The sequence below is a fragment of the Lathyrus oleraceus genome, chromosome 3 (genome assembly GCF_024323335.1).
Source record: "Lathyrus oleraceus cultivar Zhongwan6 chromosome 3, CAAS_Psat_ZW6_1.0, whole genome shotgun sequence".
Lineage (NCBI taxonomy): Eukaryota > Viridiplantae > Streptophyta > Magnoliopsida > Fabales > Fabaceae > Lathyrus > Lathyrus oleraceus.
The window spans coordinates 264,574,895-264,593,219 of NC_066581.1; positions in this window are offsets into that span (position 1 = coordinate 264,574,895).

Here is an 18,325-nt window from a genome sequence, read left to right on the forward strand (position 1 = left end):
GTTCTTTGTCACAAAAACTCATATTGTTACAGGTGGTAATGTTGGCAACAATATGGTCAAATTGATCCACGGTCACATCATGTTACACATAATCTTGTTCAATACCCTCTGCAAGGCTTCTTGGCGTGCTTATGAATTCCTCAACAATGATAACACGAAAAATATTTGACGGCGTTTGAAGCAACTGCTCCACAATGTTGAACTCTCTCCTCTTAATCATATGTAACACCTCATCATCATCATTAGTCTTCAACTTGCTGGACTCACCAGACTGACAAGTTGAAGCACTAACTGGATTAACTGCATCAATCTCTTCCTTCTTTCCTACGGAAATATCTTCCACAATCTTAGGAAAAACCAGACTGAATACACGACCACTACGGGTCACCTTCACTACATCCACAATATTCACCACTGAATCTACAACTGGGAGAGGAACCTGTTGACCCTTTTCAATCATGGTGGAATTATATTGATATGGCATAGCTTTATCGGATGCATAGGGGACAAGGCCCACTAACCGTATAACCAACGACGATACTGATCTGTTGACATTATTGATGTTGCTGCTATCGAATTGAATGACTACCCGCTCAGGGATCTTGAATAATGGCAGAATGACGTTCACATCATCTCCCATATATCTTGACTGTTGAACCTGGATAACATTCTCATCCATCAACCTTTGAATATCCCTTTTGACAATTACCCAACCATGAGGATTCACACTACAAATAACACAACCATCATGGTCATGTTTACAATGGCTCACCATGCAAAAATCTTTGTAGATCTCCACCAAAGACCTACAGATACAACATACATCAAATACTCTGAAATTCCCTGGACAACCGTCTACCATATTTACATAAGCGTTGCCATGAGCAGGCAACGGGTTGGCTTTCACATTCGGCGTTGTGTCCTCAAAGGACACCATACCACTTTTACAAGCTTCTGAACTTCATACTTCAGGGGATAATAGTTCTAAATATCATGATCAGGGCTCCCTGGTGAAAAGCACAGTGTAAGTATGGTTTGAACCACTATGGCAGTGGCTCAGGAATTTGAGGAGGTTTCCTTGGTTGGATAATATTCTTAACGACCAAAGACGGGTACAGCTCTGCGTACGTCATAGGAATAGGGTCAAAAGATACCTTCTTCCTTTCAAAGTTTTGATGATGATTGTTGTTGTTGCTGTAGTTGGTACGCTGTTGTGGTTGTTGTTGATGTTGTTGTTGCTGAATAGGAACTGATTGCTTTGTTGAGTTATTGGAAAATACTGGAATTACTGATGAGACTTGATGTTGATGTTGACGTGACTAAGAATTCTTCCTTACATGAGGCCTCCTCATCCTCCCATCTGATACTGCATTAGTTTCTCCTTCCTTGTTTTTAGAGAAACTCCCACTATACTTCTTTCTTGTTGACGTCTCATCTTTTGATAGACGTCCCTCATGGACTCCTTCTTCCAATCTCATCCCCATATTCACCATTTCGGTGAAATCATTGGGGGCAATAGCAATCATACATTCATAGTAAACTGAACTCAACGTCTTCAAGAAAATCATAGTCATCTCTTTTTCCTCCAAAGGCGGACTAATCTGAGCGGCCAACTCCCTCAATCTCTAGGCATATTCTTTGAATGTTTGTTTGTCCTTCTGAGACATAAACCTCAATTGATCTATATCCGGTGCCATATCAACATTATACTTGTACTGCTTAACAAAGGCCTCACCCAAGTCATTGAAAGTACGAATGCTAGCACTGTCTAGGCCCATATACCATCTGAGGGCAGCTCCTGTCAGACTATCTTGGAAATAGTGAGTAAGCAGCTGGTCGTTATTAGTTCGAGTAGACATCTTCCTGGCGTACATGACAAAATGACTCAATGGACAAGTATTCCCTGTAAGACCCCAATTTTGGCCCTAAGATCCCTCATGGTATCATAAATTGCATTTGCAAAGCCTCAAGGATCATAAGCATCTTGGTTCCCCTTGCCTTTGGGTGGGACGTCTTGTGAGTGGTTTGAGATCACCAAGCATGCTTGAATTGTATTATTGCTTTTCTCATTTTTTTTACTAACCAAAAGCACAAAAAATATGTCACTAACATATTTTGTTTGTAGCTTGAGCAATCATAAGATCTAAAAGCTTCTAGGTGATCCTTTGTGCAATGATATGGCCAAGAGAAGATGAAGGCAAGCATGTCAATGGTTCCCAAAGCTCTCATCCATCAAATATGCCTCCATAGTATCTCAATTCATCATGTTTGATCAAAGAAAGTCAAAGGATTTTAGTTTGTCTCTCAAAGAAAACCTAATTCATCTGTGTACCAAGTGTGCCTTGCCAATGAAGCAACCTCAGCCCATGGTCAAATACAATCAAGGGAAGTTCTTTAATTCATCATTTCATGCATATTTGAGCTTATTTGAGTGTCCTTAATCATCAATTCATCAAGATATGAGTTGTGGACTTGAGAAGTTGATCAGTCAATTCATCTGACTATTTTGAAATGTACTAAGACCTAACTTTTTATGTGTTGGTCAAATGGAGATGATCTCAAAAGAAACAATGTTCTTAAGGACAATATGAACAACTTTTATGTTCATCACAAATTAATTTGAAGCTTGGAAGATCATCATTCATCTCAAGACATTATAGGTCATTTTGACTGAAACCCTAATTTTAGGTCAACTTCCCAAGAACATAACTCATTCATTTTTTATGATTTTGAGGTGGTATCAAATGCATTGGAAAGCTTAAAATGTCTAATTCAAATGTTATGTTGAACAAAATTTCAAAATCTCAAAAGAAATACATATGATAATGCAAAACATTATAGGTCACTTTGGACCAAATGCATTGAAAGGCAAAAAAGTCCAACTTCAAGTGCCCATAACTTCTTCATAAAAAATCCAAATGATGCAAAATATAAGTCCATTTTGATTGAATTGAAAATATATACAACTTTGATGTTGGAGATTTTCCATTTGAGGCTGGCATCATCAAAACAGAAGGGCTTGAATTTGGTTCAATTTGACAAAATTCTCAAAGGCATGTTTTACACTATGAACTTCATGGCCTGTTTTCATAAATTTCCACACTTCAAATGAGTTTTTTCTCAATATAGCATTTGTTCCCTATGTCAAGACCTTTCCAACCATTACCCACATGCTTATGTTTGGATTTTCTAATTGGTATTTTCGAAGAGGTGAAGTTTTAGGCACAATTATGGAATTCATGATGAAGCTTCATGCACAAGCAAATACCATTCAAAATGCACGTCCATTTCACTTCAGAATAAGCTCAGCTTGCATTTGCATTTGATCTTGAGCCTCACATGCGCCTGTACAGGCCCATGCATGGAGGTCCCAACTTCATGCACACACATTTGATCACCCTTGCCTTGCCTTTCCATCTATAAATAGAAGCACCATCTCATTCAATTGGCATCCTGGAATCAATCTGAAATGCTACAGAAATAATTCCAAACCATACTCTAAAGGAACTTTTCTTTTTCACTCGAAATTTTCAGATCCAATTCTCAACTTCTTTGGTTGATTATTGGACTCTAATTCCTTAGCCTTGCCTCATTTCCATCTCCAGAACAAGCTGCAAACAAGTGTGTTGAAGGATCGTGCTCCACAGATCTGTATTTAGAAGGTTGATGTTCAAACTTATTTGCTTTGAAACTCTTCATTTATAGCTTGTTTCTTATGTCCTTTTGCTTGGCTGAAGTCCTCTCAACAGAGGCAACGTGTTGGTGCTTTTAATTTTACAAATCCATGAAGTTCAGCATGAACACCATATTTTTCTCCTTCTGATTTCTCTTACTATGGGGATCTAGAAGAGAAACTAGTGGTACAGGGGTGATGTACATCACCCCAGCTTTCCAATGATATGAGGATCGCTCGTTTTCATTAAGTTTTTATGACCTGCAACTCTGGCCGGAATCTCCATGCTCGCCGGAGAAGACGGTGGTGTACACCACCGTCCGTTTGCCAATTTGAATCCTAGCCGTTGATGATGATTTCCAGATTGAATCATGGCTCTTGGATCTTATGACTTTTTTAATTCCACATGTTACTTAGTTGACTAAGGCCTACCATGAGCGCCCGCATGTGGGGCGTCTGATCAGCCACGTCAATTAATGAGGCTTGATCAGACGCCTCTCCTTTTTTCTGATTTTCTTATTTTCCATTTTATTTCCTTTAATTCCATTTTATTTCAAAAAATTCATAACTCTCTCATTTTTAATCCAAAAAATATGGGACCAATTGCATTATTTCTCTTTTTAATTCTAGTTTCTAAAAATGATTTTTATGTTTTTTTATTTTATCATTTGATATTTTTTGTGATTTTTCTCTTTTCTGGTTATTTTTAATTCATTTTAAATAGTTTTTGATATTCAATAAATACAAAAAAAAATTCTCAACCTAGTTGAATGATGATGGATCTATGAAAAATACTCTCATCAATTTATAAATTGATTTGAGATTTATTTGAGATTTTAGTTCAATTAGGTTATTTTTATTCATTTTTAATTGTTTAAAAATATTTTTTGACTTTTAAAAATGCTAAAAAAAATTGTCAAACTTTGTTTGACCTTGTTGAACTTAGGATAAATCACTTAGACTTTTTAAAGTTGATTTGAAGTGATTTTGAAGTTTGACCTTTCTTTAATATTTTAATTCAAGTTTATTTTAAATATTAAAAATGCCCAAAAATATTTTGTTCATTTCTTGACTTCCAATCTTCATCTCACTTCTGTTTTTGATTTGTTTGACCATGATCCTCAATGTCATTGGTCAACACTTGTTGATTGGTACATTCCATTTCATTTAATGCACTTTATTCTTCTCATTTCCATTATCCATCTTCTTCTTCTTCTTCTTCTTCTTTTCTTTTTGATCAATGAGTTAAAGGTTGATAAGTTAGTATTGATTAGGGAGGCTTAATCTTCCTTGATTCAAATCTAATTCATCTTGATCAAATGATCAAGTGAATGGCTTTGCATTAAGGATAGGTTGCTTCCTAAATCATGCAAAGGACTTAAACCAATACAAGATCAATTTTCTTCTTCTTTTTGGCATGGCAAGTTGTTGGAACTTGGTTCACTAATCAAGACTTCTAACTTGTGTTATTGCCAACATTATTATTGACCGGCCTCAGATAGTTGTGACTTCTACATAAGTCCAATTACGATTGCTTAACATAGCGCTAAATTTGCCTTATGGCACATAACCACTAACCACTAACCATTAACCATTAACATTTACTTTTTGCACTTTACATTTATGCAATTTACTATTCTTGTACATATTACTCATTTGCTTTTTCCTTTGCTCACTTGAGCACATGTTTATGTTAATGCAATTTGCCTTTTGCTCACTTGAGCACATAATTGTGTATATACTATTGTGCTTGTGTGGTGTTTTGATTGTTGTGGACCAAATACAAAGAATTGGACAAAAATGGACTTAGACTTTAGGACTTTCCCTATGCTAATTTGGAGTCAAAGAGCAACTAGGCCTCATGCCTTTAGAATGCTTAAAATGTCAAAGAGCAACTAGGCCTCATGCCTTTAGAATGCTTAAAGCTTGAAGATGACCTTGAAAGGACCAACTCCTAAACTCTTCTTGTCCATTCCTTGTTTGTTTTGCTAGAATCTTTTGATGTGTGTGTTCTTATGCTAAGGATTCCACCTTGATTCAAATTGAGGAACCATTGCCATGAGATTCTAAGAGAGAGAGATCCAAGATACATTTGGGAGCTTTTCAAGAGTTCTTTTGATTGATGATTGCTTGAGTTTATGCTTATGTGATTGCTTATTCCAAAGGATGGGAGCTACTTGGATCATCAATATGATCTCAAGAGAGGAACTCCATTTGTGGTCTTGTTCTCTTATCCCTTACCTCTTGTATGTTTAGGACTTTAGCCATTCTTCTTCTTCTCTCCACTCTAACCCAAGCCAAAACCTTTGTGCAAACATTTAACACTTGTTTTCAACATTAGAAACCTAAGCCTTATGCTTTTGATTTTCAAACTTCCTTTTCATAATACTTATTTTGAATTGAATCTTAAATCAACTTTGACCATATTTTGTAAATACTTTTCATTTGTAAATACCATTCATTCAAATACTTTTGTGGTTTCAATGGCCACTTTCTTAATCAATTTTTTCACAATCTTTTGAGTTATCCTTGAGGTAGATGTAATACTCACCTATGTCCTTAGTGATGGACAATGATTCTTCCATGCTTATTATAGGGTTAACCCCTCACTAGCATGTTGAAGCTATCCTCACATGGTGGATTTGTGGTTTTAAGTTGAGTTTTATCCCTTGGATAACAAAAGACCTTAAGGCTTTTGGACCAATCAATTCACCAACTCATTTTTGAGATTTTTACCCCGAACTACGAGGTTTTGATCCTAATCTTTTTTAAGATGGTACGTAGGCAATGAGTTTATCCATCCAAACACAAAGTAAATAAACTTGTACATTCTCTTCTCATCTCTTCAATCATGTTTGCACAAATAAATTTTCACAAAGTACCAACCTTACAACAAATGTGAAAAGGGCTCCCTAGGAGTACCTAGGATGTTTTGGGTGCTTAAAACCTTCCCATTGCATAACCAACCCCCTTACCCAGATCTCTGACATTTTTACTAGTTTTTGATTCGATAAAACTCTTAGGTTTTTGTTCGCTTTCTAACCATTCCTTTGGATAAATAGAAGTGCAATGGCGACTCGACTTGTATGATTTACCTTGGATTTAGTCAATATCTCTAATGGTAACGAATACCCCGCTACCGAAAAGTGGCGACTCTGCTGGGGAGTACATTTGCCTAGTGGGTTTTACCTACTTTTCATATTTGTTGTATTGTATTGAATTTTGTTTCGTGACATGTTTTTGTGCAATTTGGGATTACTGTATTGTATGTGATGATTGAATTGCTTGAAATATTAATTCCTTGTGTGCTTGGTGATCTTTGTGAGATGAGTTCTATACCCGAACTCGAGTGCACTTAGGATATGAGAATGGCATAGTCTTGTTGACTTGTGTGGAGTTATTCCTTAGCAAGTTGACTTGCAAGTCCATTCACTTGGTGGAGGTCATGTTGGGATCAATAATGTCACACAAGTAGTTGTGGTTAGACATTACTCTTTCCAATATAGGCCTTAGAAGCCAAGGACCTTAATTTACCAAGCCCATCTTGGCCTATTCTTAGGATGTAGTGTGAAAGTCGTTCAAGTGTAAGATTTGATACGATTGTTACGCGATACTACACTCATAAGAGTTTCTCTTGAGAATATTTTTGGAATACGAGTAGTCGTTTCTCCGATAATATCCGAAAGATGGGATGATGACTATGGGAACCTCTTGTAGAACATGTTTGGCAGGTTAAACCCTAGTACACTCCCTTTGGGTGGTTCTTAACCGAAACTCCATGCTCGTGACTAGCAACAAACCCTTGATTCGTGGTTGATCCGTCCATGTATCCTTAATATCAATGGAACTTGGGTGTTGATAAGGTGTAAACCATAATCCACCAAAATGGATGATTGATATTAAGGACAATGTGATCCATCCCATGACCTTTGTTTGGTGTGCTTTGCTTGATCCTTGAGTGTGATTGTTGCATCTATGCATTCATGCACCCATTTGCATCCATATCATCAAAACAATAAGAAATTTTCAAGGAACTTAAGAGATCTATTTGCAAATTTTCAGACATGGAAAGAAAAAGAAGGAATACAAAGAAGTACAGCTTCAGACAACCAGACTTGAAAGAGCTAAGGAATTTGACATCCTATGTATTAGATCCCTTGGGTTTCAAGGCTCGTTTTGGGAAGCTTCTTCCTCTTCTGACTACTCAGGTGGATGAAGGATAGATGAGCGTATTGGTGCAGTTTTATGATCCTTTGTATCATTGCTTCACATTTCCGGATTTTCAGCTTTTGCCCACGCTTGAGGAGTATGCCTACCTTGTGGGTATACCTATTCTAGACCAGTTGTCGTTCAGTGGCTTAGAGAATATTCCTACTTCTCGAGAGATAGCTGACATGTTGCATATAGATGAATCTCTGGTTGGTGCTCATATGACTACCAAAGGTGGAATTCAAGGTCTCCCTTCTGAGTTCCTCATTGCTTAAGCTACATCATATGGGAAGGCCATGAGTGAGGACGCCTTTGAGGCCATATTTGTACTTCTCATCTATGGGTTAGTGTTATTCCCCAACATCGACAAGTTTGTGGATGTAAACGCTATTAGGATTTTCTCTACTCTTAATCTCGTTCCGACTCTGTTGGGTGACACTTATTTTTCTTTGCATATGAGGAATGCAAAGGGTGGTGGTGCCATTGTGTGCTGTTTGCCTCTATTGTATAAGTGGTTTATTTCTCACTTACCGCAGACGGTCGCCTTCAAGGAGAACAAGGGATGTCTACGGTGGTCCACGAGACTTATGTCTCTCACTAATGATGAGATCTCCTGGTACAACCGTGTGTATGATGGCGTGCATATTATCGACTCTTGTGGTGAATTCTCCAATGTACCTCTTCTTGGTACATGTGGGGGGATTAACTACAACCCTGTTTTGGCACGTCGTCAGCTTGGGTTCCCCCTAAAGGATAAACCCAATAACATTCTGTTAGAGGGTGTGTTCTTTCAGGAGGGTAAAGATCCCCAAGGCTTGAAGGGCAGGATGGTCCGTGCTTGGCGCAAGATTCATAGGAAAGGAAGGAAGGAGCTAGGTCCAAAGAATTGTGTCGCTGTGGAGCCTTACATTACTTGGGTTAGGAAGAGAGCTTCTGAGTATCTCATGCCTTACGAGTATCCGAGACCTACACCTTTGGTTATGGTTGGGCCTTCAACCCTCTCTGACCAAGGAGTAGAGGAGTTGAGAGACAAAGACTGTTCACGTGCTTGGAAACAGCGAACGAGAAGAGTTGCTTCAGCAGATCAAGGAGAAGGATGCTTTGGTAGAGTTTCTCGAGCATCAGGTTATTGATGATCCTAATGACGCATGGACTTCTCTACTTCCTCAGTCTTCTAGGTTCTGGAAGTGGAAGTACGATCGAATCGCCAAGGAAAAGGAAGATATGGAGGCAGCCTATGAAGAGGCAGTGAAGAGGCTTCGTGCATCCTATCTTCCCGTATCCCGAGCTTTAGATGATTGTTTCTAGGGATCCATAGGATGATCATTTTCCTTTTCTCTTATATTGTAATTGGTTACCAATGTTGTACTCCTTTGGTGTAAAAAAAATATTTTTCAGATGTTATTGATGAGATGTTCCCATATGTGATAAAAATATAATATTTCCTAAAATTTGCAAGTAGAACTCTGAAGTTCCTCTGAAATAAAAAACAAATCATACGCACAAGCATCGCATGCATCATGTGCATAAGCAGGTTTTGCTCCGGGCTTCTTGTCCTATGGTCTAACTCTGTGTTCTTTATTTATTTTGAAGACAAGTTGATTCACCGGTACTACACCAGAGCCAATTCTTCAAGACTGATGGATCATTTGGAACAAGAAAACCGCGAGCTAAAAGAGGAAGTAGCCAGATTGACTGCCCTGATGGAGTCATTCTTGGCCGCTTAGAGCCAGTCTTCTCCAACACCCTCAACTCCTCCCCAGAGGACCGTCATTTCTGAGGTCGTAACTTCTACTGTGCCTGCTGCAACAGCTCACTTTGCGCCATCTATGCCAGCGGGGTTCCCTTGGGGAATGCCCGCCAACATTGTACCAGAAGGTTTTGCTCCAACTCTTGCTTCTTTGCCGGCACCTAGCCCGGTCCTTTCAGTGCCACCTCCCGTCGTGCACACACTACCAAGGGTTGAAGATACCATCTATCATTCTGAGCCATCTGAGGGCCCAAACGTTTATGAGAAGATGGATGACATGAAAGACCAATTCCTTGAGCTTCGCAAGGAACTGAAGACTTTGAGGGGGAAAGACCTCTTTGGTAAGAGTGCTGCTGAGTTGTGCCTTGTGCCCAACATGAAGATCCCTATTAAATTCAAAGTGCCTAACTTTGAGAAGTATAAGGGAAACACATGCCCTCTCAGCCATCTTGTGATGTATGCTCGCAAGATATCGACGCAAACTAATAATGATCAACTGCTCATCCACTATTTCCAGGACAGTCTCTCTGGTGCCGCTCTCCGGTGGTACACGGGTTTGGAAAGTTTGAACATCCGCTGTTTCAACGATCTTGGCGAGGCCTTCGTCAAGCAATACAAATATAATGTGGATATGGCTCCTGATAGGGACCAGTTGAGAGCAATGTCGCAGAAGGATAAAGAGACCTTCAAAGAGTACAGCCAGAGGTGGCACGAGTTGGCAGCTCAGATAGTGCCTCCCCTTGAGGAGAAAGAGATGACCAAGATCTTCTTGAAGACCTTGAGCTTATTCTATTACAAGAAGATGATAGCCAGTTCTCCCTCAGACTTCACCGAGATGGTGAATATGGGGATGAGATTGGAAGAGGGGGTCCGTGAAGGACGCTTAACTCGAGATGAAGGCTCGTCGGCAAAGAGATATGGAAGCTTTGCGAAGACGAAGGAGGGAGAGGCACATGTTGTGTCTTCCCATATCAAGAGAAGACCCTCTGAGAAGAGGAAGATTGCTTGCCCAGTCAGTAATCAGCATCAGGTGGCTCATATAGCACCTGTTTTCAGGGAAGCCCAACATTATCAACAACCACAAACTCAATAATATCAGCAACAATAACAACGTCCACAACAGCAGGCCTACCAGCCTCGAAATAACAACAACAATGCCAGCACCAGCTATGAGAGGAAGAGGGTCACCTTTGATCCAATTCCGATGACTTATGCTGAACTCTATCCATCTCTGATCGATAGAAAGTTAATCACTCCGCAAGACCCTCCCGCTGTACCTTCTAACCCCTAGTGGTGGTACAAGCCTGAACTTCATTGCGTATATCATTCCGGTGCTCCCGGACACGATGTGGAGAATTGTTATCCCTTGAAGACCAAGGTGAAAGACCTTGTGAGAAGTGGGATTCTGTTTTTCGAGGTTGTAGGTCCGAACGTGAAGAAAAACCCATTGCCCGAGCATGGGAAGTCTGTTAATATGGTCCAGGGCTGTCCTGGAAAATACAAAGTCAAATACGTCATCCATATCCGACAATCGCTGGTTGAGATGCATCGCTTGCTGTGTGATTATAGCCATTATGACCATGACCACGATAGATGCAGAATCTGTTCTGTTAATCAGAGAGGATGTCGCCAGGTGCGCAAAGATGTTCAAGAGATGTTGGACGAAGGAGTCATTGAGATCCTTCAAAACAGAAACGTTGACGAAGATGCTCTCGAAGTCAACGTAATTTCTCCAATATTCCGGATACCTGAGCCTATTGTCATCAAGTATGATGGTAGTAAGCAGAAAGTTTCTCCAACTCTGACTATCAAGCCAGCCGGACCTGTACCGTACTCCTCCGAGAAGGCGGTTCCTTATTGCTACAATGCTGTAGCAGTGGAAAATGGAAAAGAGGTGTCCCTGCCCTCTGCATCTGTCGTAAACATTGCTGACGTCAGCGGTTTGACCCGCAGCGGTCGTGTATTTTCAGCTCCGTTGAAGCCTCAAGTTGATTCTCGAGGGAGTGTTGATGCTGATTTTGTTGAACGCCCGATTGGGAATGCTGTGAGCGCTCCGAATCCGGCACTTGTTTCTAAGCCCTCTTCTACGTTGAGAACTCCTGCTTCTGCTGACCCAAGTGGCAATATGAAAGAAGATTGTGATGAGATGCTAAGGCTCACCAAGAGAAGCGAGTACAACGTTGTAGACCAGCTTCTACAAACGCCATCCAAAATATTTGTGTTATCACTACTATTGAATTCAGAACCACACCGAGAGGCTCTGCAAACGGTGTTGGATATGGCGTACGTAGATCACGATGTCACGATAGAACAGTTTGATAGCATTGTTGCAAACATCACCGCTTGTAACAACCTGAGTTTTTGTGACGTTGATCTCCCCGAGGAGGAAAGAGACCACAACTTGGCATTACATATATCTATGAGCTGCAAAGATGATGCCATGTCCAATGTGTTGGTAGACACTGGCTCATCATTGAATGTATTTTCGAAGACCACTCTCGCGAAGTTGTCATATCAAGGGCCTCCCATGAGGTAGAGTGGAGTAGTTGTGAAGGCTTTCGATGGGTCTCGCAAAACTGTGATTGGTGAAGTTGATCTCCCAGTCAAAATCGGACCAAGTGATTTCCGGATTACCTTCCAGGTTATGGACCAAGTGATTTCCGGATTAACTCCGTTCCATGCTTTATCTATTGCTAAACCTGTTGAGAAGAGAACTCCTTCATTTGCTTCCTACAAAGACGCAAAGTTGGCCATTGAGCATGGTGCAACTGCCGGATTGGGGCAAATGATCAGGTTAGAAGACAATAAGTCCCGGGCTGGCATAAGCTATTCTTCTGGGGTCTTCAACAAACAAGGTTTGTTCAAGAGTGGAGGATTCATCCACACCGGTCAAGACGAAGAGGCTGCTGCCATTTTGGAAGAAGACGAAGAGGATTCTGGCAATTTCATTATCCCTGGAGGAATCTGCAATAATTGGGTCGCCGTGGATATTCCAACAGTTATCCATAAATCAAAGTAATGTTCATTGTGTTTGAAAACCCTTCTCCCATGCCAAAAGGAGAAGTGATGACATTGTTGGCGCATAAATACAATGATACTTTCATTCAATAAATTCATGTTAAATGTTTGTTTTTCCAATTATTTTCCCTTTTCGCTTTTTGCATGAAATTGGTGATCACATAAAACCCTTTAAAGATAAAATAAAATCAATCTTCTCATCTACATAATGATTTGCCTTGTTTGAATTCTAAAAGCTCTTTATATCCAAAATTATTATGCAGGTTAATCAAACCCATTGAACATAATGATTCAACACTATCTCCCAACTTTGAATTCCCTGTATTTGAGGCGAAAGAAGATGATGTTGAAGAAATTCCTGATGAGATTACCCGTCTACTTAAGCATGAGAAGAAGATCATTCAGCCGCATCTTGAGAATCTGGAAACAGTCAACTTGGGGTCTGAAGATTGTGTGCGAGAAGTGAAGAATGGGGCACTCCTGGAAGAGTTTGTTAAGAAGGGGTTGATTGAGTTGCTACAAGAATATGACAACGTCTTTGCCTGGTCATATGAAGACATGCCTGGTCTAGATACTGATATCGTGCAACATTTCCTACCTTTGAAGCCTGAGTGTGTGCCTATGAAGCAAAAGCTCAGAAGAACTCATCCCGATATGGCAGTAAAAATCAAGGAAGAAGTACATAAGCAAATTGATGCAGGGTTTCTGGTGACTTCTACATATCCTCAATGGGTGGCCAATATTGTACCCGTGCCTAAGAAGGATGGAAAAGTCCGGATGTGTGTGGACTATAGAGACTTGAATAAAGCTAGTCCGAAAGATGATTTTCCTCTACCACATATTGATATGTTGGTAGATAATACAGCTAAATTCAATGTCTTCTCATTCATGGACGGATTTTCCGGATATAATCAGATTAAAATGGCACCCGAGGATATGGAGAAGATAACATTCATCACACCTTGGGGAACATTCTGTTATCGAGTGATGCCCTTCGGTTTGAAGAACGCCGGAGCCACGTATCAACGAGCTATGACTACTTTGTTTCATGATATGATGCATAAGGAGATCGAGGTATATGTTGATGATATGATTGCTAAGTCAAGAATGGAAGTCGAACATGTAGAGCACCTGTTGAAGCTTTTTCAGCGCTTGAGGAAGTACAAGCTTCGTCTGAATCCCAACAAGTGTACATTTAGAGTCCGTTCCGGCAAGCTTTTGGGCTTTATCGTTAGCGAAAGGGGTATTGAGGTTGATCCTGCAAAGGTCAAAGCAATACAAGAGATGCCTGCTCCCAAAACTGAGAAGCAAGTCCGGCGTTTTCTTGGCCGCTTGAATTACATTTCTAGATTTATATCCCACATGACTGCCACATTTGCGTCGATATTCAAGCTCCTCCGGAAAAATTAGTCCCATGATTGGACCGAGGATTGCCAGAAAGTTTTTGACAGTATTAAAATGTATTTGTCTAAGCCTCCAATCTTGTCTCCGCCTGTGGAAGGAAGACCATTGATTATGTATTTGACGGTTCTTAAAGACTCAATGGGTTGTGTCCTTGGTCAGCGGGACGAATCAGGAAAGAAAGAGCATGCCATCTACTATTTGAGTAAGAAGTTTACTGATGGTGAGTCTCGATACTCAATGCTTGAAAAAACATGTTGTGCTTTGGCTTGGGCGGCTAAGCGCTTACGCTAGTATATGTTGAATCATACGACTTGGTTGATATTCAAAATGGATCCAATCAAGTATATCTTTGAGAAGCCTGCTTTAACAGGGAGAATTGCCCGTTGGCAGATGTTGTTATCTGAGTATGATATTGAGTATCGAGCTCAGAAGGGTATTAAAGGTAGTATCTTGGCTAACCACTTGGCACATCATCCGATTAAGGATTATCAGTCAGTTCAGTATGAATTCCCAGACGAGGAGATTCTGTATTTGAAAATGAAAGATTGTGATGAGCCTACGCTCGATGAAAGGCCAGAGCCTGGTTCCAGATGGAGTCTGGTATTTGATGGCGCTGTAAATCAATATGGAAATGGTATTGGGGCAGTGATTATTACCCCTCAGGGCACACATTTTCCTTTTACAGCAAGCCTAACTTTCAAATGCACGAATAATATGGCTGAGTATGAAGCTTGTATTATGAGGTTGGAAGAATGCATCGATCTTAGGATCAAGCATCTTGATGTTTATGGTGATTCGACCCTCGTTGTTAATCAGATTAAGGGTGAATGGGAAACGAATCAGCCTGGCTTCATTCCATATAGGGATTATGCGAGGAGGATTTCAACATTCTTTACTAAGGTTGACTTCCATCATATTCCTCGAAATGAGAATCGGATGGCAGACGCTCTCGCTACGCTCGCTTCAATGATGGTGGTAATACTCTGAAATGAAGTTCCCAATATCACTGAGATGCGCTTGGATAAAGCAGCTCATGTATTTGCAGTAGAAAAAGTAAAAGATGATAAGCCATGGTATTATGACATCAAGTGTTTCCTTCAGAGCCAAATTTACCCGCCTAGAGCATCTGTGAAAGATAGAAAAACTCTAAGGAGATTATCAGGAAGTTTCTACCTCAATGGTGATGTGCTTTATAAGAGAAATTTTGACATGGTGCTGCTCAGATGCGTGGATAGACACGAAGCAGACCTGTTGATGACTGAGGTCCATGAGGGTTCATTTGGTACTCATTCTAATGGACATGCCATGGCTAGAAAGATGTTGAAAGCAGGCTAGTATTGGCTGACAATGGAGTCTGACTGCTGCAAATTGTAGCACCTCAAATTTGCACCTCCCATTTGTATATACATTTCATTTTTAGGTCATTAACATTGCATTTAACATTGCATAGTATCTTGCATTTCATCAGTCAAAACTGATCAGGAGAATCCATCAGTGCAAGAGAACAAGGGTTTTCCATGAGATAGAGGCCCTATGGTTGTTCTAGAGGGTTTGTTTGAATCAAGGTTCATTTTGATGCAATTTGGCCAAGTGTTGAAGGCTCAAAGTCATCAGTTCTTGTCCAAGTCATTAGAGGCCTTAAAAAGTCAACAGAAAGTCAACTGAGGGCTAGAAGGTGGAGAAATGGATTGAGACACTTCATTCATGTCCCAAAGAAGGTTATTCAACATGTCAAACATCTACCTTGAAGATCTTGAAGCCAGATCAAAAGTTTCCAAAAATGGAAAATGACCTGTAATTTGAAAGTTTCCAAAAATGGCAAGTTTTGGACCAACTTCAACTCAACTTTCCAACATCAAAGAAGCTTCAAATGAAATTTTGTCCAAAATGCAAGTTGAATATTTTTCTCTCCCATTTCCAAAAAGTCCAAGATCATGAATTTATGATGAATGGTTAAGGAGTTATGATCAAATCATGGCAAAGTGTGCTTGGAATTTCAAATGGCCATATCTTTTGAACCAAGACTCCAAATTTGGTGGTTCTTTTTGCACAATTCTCCTCATGACATGAAGTTTCCAAATCAACAATCACATTGCATAAAATTTGGACATATGATCACTTGCTTATTCATGAAGTTTTTTAAAGGAAAATTGCTAAAATCATTTTGGTTAAGCACATGCATGAAATTCCAATTCTGATTCGTGCATGGGCTTATTTTGGATGAATTTGGGCCAGCTTTGGGCACTGTTCACGCATGCATCTCATGCATGAGGTGAAAACACCAATTTGTGCACACACCTTGTAACTTGTTAATCCCAATTTGTTTTGGCTTAAGCATGATTTCAAATTGATTAACCAAGCATATATAAGGATAATCACAACTGCATTGGTCATTAACAAGCTTTTCAGATCTAGATCTAGAAACTTTTCAAAAAAAATTCTCTCACCAAGAACTTTCAATTTTCTCACACAAAGACCATTTCTCTGGTTGGAATCATGATCATGAAGTGTTTCTGAGGAAGATTGGACGTGGATTTGGAGGAATTCGTGCCATACTTGACCATACATGAAGCTTGAAGCATTAATGGAATTTTCAAAATCAACTGGATTCATGCGTGTTTGAGCTTCAATCTCTCCATCAATCATCTCAACAAGCATTATAGAAGAGTTTTGGACCATTGCTGAGCCTTGTAGCACGAGTTTCCACTTGCTGTTCTTCAAGAGGTCAAGTTTCGATCTCACTTATTCTCAAATTCATGGTTATATTTGTGTAGATCTTTTGTTGGTGATCATTCTGGTGAAAAAATCAATTGAAATGGTGCATTATTCATGAAGATATGTGTGTTTGAAATTTTGATGTAAATTTTTATTTTCTTCGATTTGAACGATGCATGAGGTTTTAGCATGATTTGTTGTTTGATCTTTAATGTGCATGAAATGAGGATTTGAATGGTATAGGTTTTAGTGAATTCTGGAAACTTCTGGGATTTCTGGAAATTTGAAGATGAATCTTCATCTTCTTCGTGATGAAGATGATGAATCTTCATAGTTAGCTACTAAATCTGCAAGATTAGCTACGAATTCTGGGGAATTTGCTACGACCTTCATCATTTGCTACGAATTTCTGGAATTCTTTTCCAGGCTTAGGGTTTTATCCAAAACGGCGCCGTTTTGGAAGCGCGCTCACATTCAAATTTGGCCAAGGTTCGATTCTGGCCGAGCGCGTTTTATTTGAATTGGTCATTATTTTCACATGTTCCCTCCATTTTGCCATGCTAGTTCATGTTTTAACTTCAAATTTTTTCCCAACTTCATAAAATCATAACAAATTGAAAAATCATCCAAATCAATCCCAATTTTTTGCAAAATGCTCCTTAGAATGCCTAGTTTTTTATTATCATGAATTGGAAAGTTGTGCATGGCTGGAAAATTAATTTGCTCTAGGATGATTGAACACATGTGCATTTATGACCTTGCTTTAGTCTTTCCTTTGTGAAATGCTTGTTTTTAATCCAATGAACTTGAAATTTTACATGCTGATTCTAGACACATTGATGGACATTTTGGCTTTGGTTTGACATTTTTCCCATGCTCCATTTCTGTTTTATGCTTATGTTTGCGTGGTATGACAATTTGTGTCACACCTTTGGTTGTCTAACTTGTACAATGTGATTTCCATGCCAAATGATCTCCAATGTTTCTGATTTTTTGTGTGATGGATGTTGTGGATGTCTTGATTGCTCATGAATTTTTCCAGAATTATTTGAATCATTTCTGTTTTGATTGAGAATTTTCATTCATGATGATCATTTGGATGCCTTGAATTGGTCTTTGACTTATCTTGCACATGAAATGGACTTGCTTATTGATTATGATTTGGTCCTTTTTAGGATTTGTTCTTGAGTGAATAAAAATGCTTTGTGTTGAGTTTGAGGTTCTGTTTTGGATTTTTGATCCTCTTTTGACCCTAGGCTTTGACCTAGTGGTTTGTTACTCACCATCTGAGTTGTGATTTCAGGTTCAAGTGTGCATCTCCATGATTGATGTTGCTCCTTCATTTGAGCTTGATTATTGGTTGTTGTTGGCTAACATTTGCTTGTTTTGTAGGCTTTGAGAACAATTCACTTGTGCTTATGGTTTATGTGTTGTATATTGGGTTGTTTGTCGGATTCTGAATGTTGACTGTTGGTCTGAACTGTGTACTGATTGGTTTAGCTGTTTCCACAGGTACCTAAGTTGCTTTAAGTTCATTTGAACTTGCTTGGCATTGC